The following is a 6,617-nucleotide window of genomic DNA, read 5'->3' on the forward strand; positions in this document are numbered from 1 at the left end:
CAAGAAGCCCATATTCCAGCATAAATTTATGTAAATTTATTTTATATTTTACATAAATTTCTACAGATTGCATAGTCAATATCCCCATCCCAACATGTTGGTGTGAAACCCAAAATTAGAGCATTCACTTCTCGCTCATAAATTTCAACAGATTGCATAGTCATGTCGATCCCAACCCTCTTTGATATGATATGCCGGCAATAGTTCAGTACTAACAATTTGAAGTTAAAAACATTTAGATAAATACAACAAAACAAAAAAATTGATCTTGAATTGGCATAGTTCATCTTCATTTTAAATGAAATGAATTTTGACATCTCTTTTCTAGATTTATTTGGGAAAACAGAGATGTTAAACACAATATTTTCAACTAAACATTTCATGTTTTGTTTTCTTGTCACTACTTGAATTGAAGAATTTATTTTGGAAAGCATCGAGGTTAGGAACAAAATATTTTCAACTAAATTTGCCCAACGCACGTATGGTGGAGCCCAACCAAATTCTGGCAAGTATTTTTATATCCTGGGATTATGCCTTAGCTGAAACCCCAATGTGAACTTTTATGGGTGATTAATATTGTTCTTATTCTTGATAGCACAATATTTACAAATTACAAATTGTACAAATCATCTGATTATTGGCTTTATAATTGCCAAAAGTTTCTATGTTACAAATAGCACAACTTATTGCCCTTAATTATTATCGGTAGTACAAGCTTCAATATATGTTCCAAATAATACAACACATTTGATTCTCGGCCTTACAACACACCATATTTGATAGTGGGTCTTATTGTAGATAATACAAACTTCTTAACATGACCTATATCTGACTACAGGCCTTATTGTTGATAATGGACGCTTAACCAATTATGGGCGGTTCGCATCGCTGCCGGTGACGTTGCCGGCGGTGGCATTGCCAAAGCTCGCGTTGCTGTCGAATTTGGCATTGCCGAAGTTGGCACTACTGAAGTTGCCGGCGGTGGCATTGCCGCCAGTGACTATTGTTTTGCCAGCGTTAGCCGGTGCCGGTGCAGGTGTAGGTGCCCTTGCATTACGACGAGATCCTATAGAAACTACGACAACAATAAGAATTACAAGTTAGAGTGATGAAGACTTACAAATTCAAACAGGAAGAGTCTTATTGAAATTACTCTTATTGTACACCATCCAATTACATGCCGACACATCAACATTTCAAACATAGCAAAAAGATTCTAGCACACCTAATAATTACCTTAAAACATCAACAATCACCTCAAGCTGGTTATAAGAGGCAGCTGAACCACCATAAGGCCATGAGGCATCATAATACATGGGCCAAAGACCTTTAGAGGTGGTTCAACCAATCAAGTGACCAAATATATATATATATTGTTTTCTTCTTGTTTTCCATTCATGCGTGACAGACTCATGCCGTACAAGTGAATTAGATTTAAACATAAATAACAAGTTAGAATGATCGAAGATGCATGCACTTACAAGATGCTTGAAGGGAAGCCATTGAAGGGAAGGTGAGGTTGTAGGCTAGCTATTGCTTGCGATAGCTATGAGAGGTATTGCTTGGAGGTTTGAGAAGAGAGTGCAAGCGTATATATAGGCTTTCCTTTTTACCCTTCAATTCCCCCTCTTGGAGTAATTTACTTGCTTTTTACTTGCTACAAAAATTAGCTCATATGATTGATTAATATTAATTGTTGTTCAATTAATCATGACGAGACGAAATGATGGGGCCTACCGTACGTGCGATGCATTAATTGTTAAATGATATGGACTCCCCGTACGTGTGAACATTACAGCAAAATTCTATATCTTTGCCATTTATAAAAAGTGGCCAAGGCCTTTTAACAGTAAAAGTCTATATCTTTGCCTAAAGCTATGTAAAAAGTGGCCAAGCCTTTTTAACAGTAATTTTTATTGGATAGAATTTTTCTCCAAACTGGATTAGAAGAACTTTCTTCAATGCAGTCTATAAAAATAAGATGTGTCTCCTTTTTTTAATAACATGTGAGATGCACATAAATTTTTAATATTATTTATTCAAACTTTGTCCCTGCTATTAAAAAAATATGTGCCTCTCACATGTTTAAATGACACATGTTATTTTTACAGACTGAGTTGGAAGAAGTTTCTCCAACCCAGTTTGGAGGAAAACTTCGTCCATTTTTATTTGATAAGTGTTCAATTACAATTCTTCATTATTTAACCGATTCATTCAATTGGTGAGGATTAAATGATTTTATTTCTGTTTGTTTTTGTCTTTTCATCCAAAATCTGCACCAACTTCTTCACGCGTAGACCCATGCTAATCGTTATCCCCTTCGGCCTCCAAAGGAAAAAATTTCTCTCCCCAAAACCATACACAGCTCTGCTCTCTCTCCCCCATCCCCACACCTTCTGATTTCGGCGACGCCACACCCACCCAGATTGGAGACGCCACCCTAGGACGACAACCAACAATGCCGCCGCCCACCATGCGGTGCTTCTCTCCTCAAACGCTCCTATCTCTCCTCCCTCTCTATTCCCCTTCGTCCTCTAGAACCACTACAAAAAAATCAATTTTTTGTTGACACAAGTTTCCTGACGTGTTAGATGGTCTAACACATCAGGAAATCCTACTAACAATGCATTTTTGACGTGCTTCATGCGTGAAAAATATGGGTGTCAGGAATTGAAAATTCCTGACGTGCCAATTTTAACACGTCAGAATTTTCTGACGTGTTAAAATTGGCACGTCAGAAATTTTCTTGACGTGTCACTTTCTGACACGTCAATAATTACTGACGTATCAAAATTTGACATGTCAGTAATTATTTTTAATTCTGGAACAGTACGTCTTCTCCCCCAACTCTCTCCCTGATCTCTTCCTTCCTCCATTTTCACTCTCTCTCTCTCTCTTCTTTCCTCCATTTTCACTCTCTTTTCTCTCTTCTTTCCTTCATTTTCAAAAACCCAAACCCAAAAAATAAATCAAAAATCAAAAATCCAAATCAAAAAATAAACCTTATCCTTCTTTGATCTTCTTCTCTTCAAATCAAAAATCAAAAATCTCTCAAATCAAATCAAAATAAACCAAATCAGAGCTTCAATTCTTCAAATCAAAAATCTCTTCTTCGATCCTCTTTCTCCATTTTTTTTTTTTTTTTTTTTCGCTGTTTGATATCTCTCCTTTTTTTTTTTCTTCATTACTGATCTTCCGATCTTCTCCCATTTTTTTTCTTTTTTCTTCTTTTTTCCTCGATCTTCTTTTTCTCCTTTTCTTCTTCCCTCTAGATTGTGAATGGCTGATGTGAGAGAAGAGGCTAGGAGATTGAGAGGAGGAGAGGAGAGAGAGAGTCAGTTTTAAAATAAAAAAGAAAAGCATTTAAAAGTGAAGATGAATAGGCAATAAAATTATAAAAGGAAAAGAAGAGGGAAAGAAGATAAAGAGGGAAAAAGTTGAAAATCCCTGATGTTATCAGTTTCAATGCGGTTAATTTAACGCCGAAAACCTCGAGAAAAAAAATACATGAAATATATATATATATATAGTTCCGACGTATTAAAAAATAGCGTTAATGCCGGAATTTCTAACATGCTATTTTTTTAGCATTAAATGTAACAATCCACATAAAAAAAATGCAGGAATATATATAGAATATAATAAAACTTAATATAAAAAATATATATATATTTATTTATTTCTAAAACATAATATATAGAGAAAAGAAATCCCATGTGCCAAATATGGTACCGATTTCTTTTATTTTATTTTTTTATTTTGTCCCTCATTATTCTTCTTCTCTCTCCCTTTCTTGAATTAATTCAATCTTCTTCCTCCCTTTTTTTTCTCTCTCTCGACGCATCGCTTTATTCTTCTAATTTTTTTTTTCCTCCTAAGTTCCAACACACCGTAGTGTGCACGACAAAGACTTGGCCCCAATTTTTTTTTTCCTTCTCTCTCAAGACTCTAGCTTTAAAGCATCTTCTTCTCTTCATTTTAATTTTTTTTTTTTTTAATTCCTGACGTGCTGAAACTAGCACGTCAAAAATTTCTGACGTGCTAATTTCAGCACGTCAGGAAGCTGTAAAAAAAAAATTGAAATATATATAATATAAACATATTTTTTATAGATTGCTGACGTGCTAAAAATGGCACGTCAGAAATTTCTGACGTGCCATTTTTAGCACGTCAGAAACCTGATACATTAAAAAAAAATTAAATTGAATTTAAATTTCCTGACGTGCCAAATTTTGACACGTCAGGAAATACTGACGTGTTGAATGTAACACGTCAATAAATATTGACGTGTCAAATTCAACACGTCAAAAAAAAATTTGTTAACGTGCCAGTTTTGGCACGTCAACATTTACTGATGTGGCAAAAAAATGGTACTGTTTGCTACGTCAAAAAATGGCGTTTTTTTTGTAGAGAACCCACACCTTCCGCCTCCACCACCTCCGGAACTAAAATCACCGGCTATGCCCACCAACCACAACACTAGCTCGGACAGCCACTGGCGACGTCCATGGGTAAAAATTTTAGGGCTTTGAAGTTACAAGTTTAAAACGGAATTTCTGAGTATGTGATAGATTACAGATTGTGGGCAACTGGACATGCAATTTTTGGGTGTCTTTTTATCAATTTGCGTTGGTTGAGTTTTTGTAGATTTTAGACATTCGGTTGATACCCGATTTTATGAAGGTTTTGGGAATTTGGGGCATTTGGAATTTTGGGCATTTCGTTTCTTGAACGTTATAGACCTTTCCTCTCCTTTTTTTTTTTTTTCTTCTTATTTTTCTCTATTTCTCTTCTTATGCTCTGACAGCTCTGTATGGCAAAAAAAAAAGAAGAAGAGACTACTTTACATCTTATTTTGCTTTTAACATAAAGTGGTGTGTCTATGTTACAATGTTTGTAATTTGTGTATTTTTAGTTGGTCAAAGACTCAAAATAGTGAGATAGTTGGGTTTGTCGCTTGCTGCAATTCACCAAATGAATTAGGGCTCGTATTGTTATGTTAAAAGTTGAGATTGCTCATGGCAATAAAAATCGTCAACAACTTTTGGATCGTCTTTGAATTATTGGATTGCATATAGTTTTCAATGTTTTATTATCATGGAATATGTTCAACAAAAATTAATAGAACATAGCGATCAATTTACCTTTTCAAAGAGATGCCAAGAGAATATTTGTATGCAAATTGTCATCACACAAGTCCATCTTCCTCTATATTAAAAAACAAATTCAGTGCATTACAGTATAAACAATGGGGACAAGCAGTCTGAAAGCGGAAAGCAATCGATTAACAAATTGGCAAACCAATAAAAGCTCTGCATTTATCAATTTGCAGAAAGAAAAATAAGATATGACCACAATTTTTCATTTACGGTAATGCAGCTAGGTGGCTGAAAAAAAAAAAAAAAAAAAAAAAAAAAAAAAAAAAACATCCAAACCATAGTTCAGATTCCACATAACTGTTGCAAATACACTTGGTATTTTTCATATTGAAAAATTAACCCACTCTTATAAGACCTAAAAATCAAATAAAACAACCGAGAAAATTGTAAAAAAACAGATTATCTCAAGAAATATATTATTTCTTCCTATACAAACAAATTAAAAAGCACTCAAGAATCGGAAGAGAGGGAAAATGCGAACCATGTAGCGGGTGAGAGGAAAACTAGTATGGAGAAAGAAAGCTCGAAACAAGGTGAGGATTTTTCCCTTTAATTGTTATGATTTGAGAAGTAAATTTAGGGTTTATATGAGGATTTACACTGTAGTTTATATTGAGTTGAGTTATATAAGTTTGAAGGTTATGCTTGCTGTTGGACGATTATTATTGGTATCGACTGGGTGTTTAAAAAAAGATTACATTTTTTATCCGTAGTTCACGTTTTTTCTTGCTTAATATTTTAATTTTTTGCCTTTGTTTACGAGTAATTTATTATCTTGTTGATTTTGGTCTTTGGGTTTTTAATTTCCTTGATTAGTTTTTTAGAGTTTATGGTGGAATTTTTTGCAATTCCATACTTTGTGGAGTTGTTAATGGACATATTGCATTGCAGGTTTAAAATGAGACTCTCTCTCACCAAGGACTTTCTCTATGCTCGACCAACTTGTTCGTTCGACAGGAGAGCCTTTCTACCACCAAGAACTTTCTCAATGCTCGTCATTCTTTTTATGCTTATTTATACTGATAGTTGAGACTTTCTCTCACCAGGGACTTTCTCCCACATCATTTGTTCACTCCCATGAAGAAATTGCAATAAAATGAGCCTCAGGGAGTTGAGTGATAGTGCTCCCATTCCTTATCACCATCTTCTCCTTATTGCTACCTTACCTTTTCCCTTCCGCTACACTACACTCTAACCTAATTCCCTCTTTCAAAAGGCTCGCCGACTTCTACTTTGTTGCATTGGTTTGAGACATTGTATTCCAATCTAAAATTTAGTAGTGGTAGCTTGAAAGGAATACACAAAATTTCCCAATTAACTATTTTAGATAACAACATAAAAATTTATTGTGAATGCTCCTATGGCACTAGCATCAACTTTCTTTAGATTTTTCATACATGTCAAAAATTGAACTACTTTTTGCTTCCTTATCCAAATAAACTCTACAATAACTTTCTT

Source organism: Corylus avellana, chromosome ca6 (assembly GCF_901000735.1).
Source record: "Corylus avellana chromosome ca6, CavTom2PMs-1.0".
NCBI classification, from domain to species: Eukaryota; Viridiplantae; Streptophyta; class Magnoliopsida; order Fagales; family Betulaceae; genus Corylus; species Corylus avellana.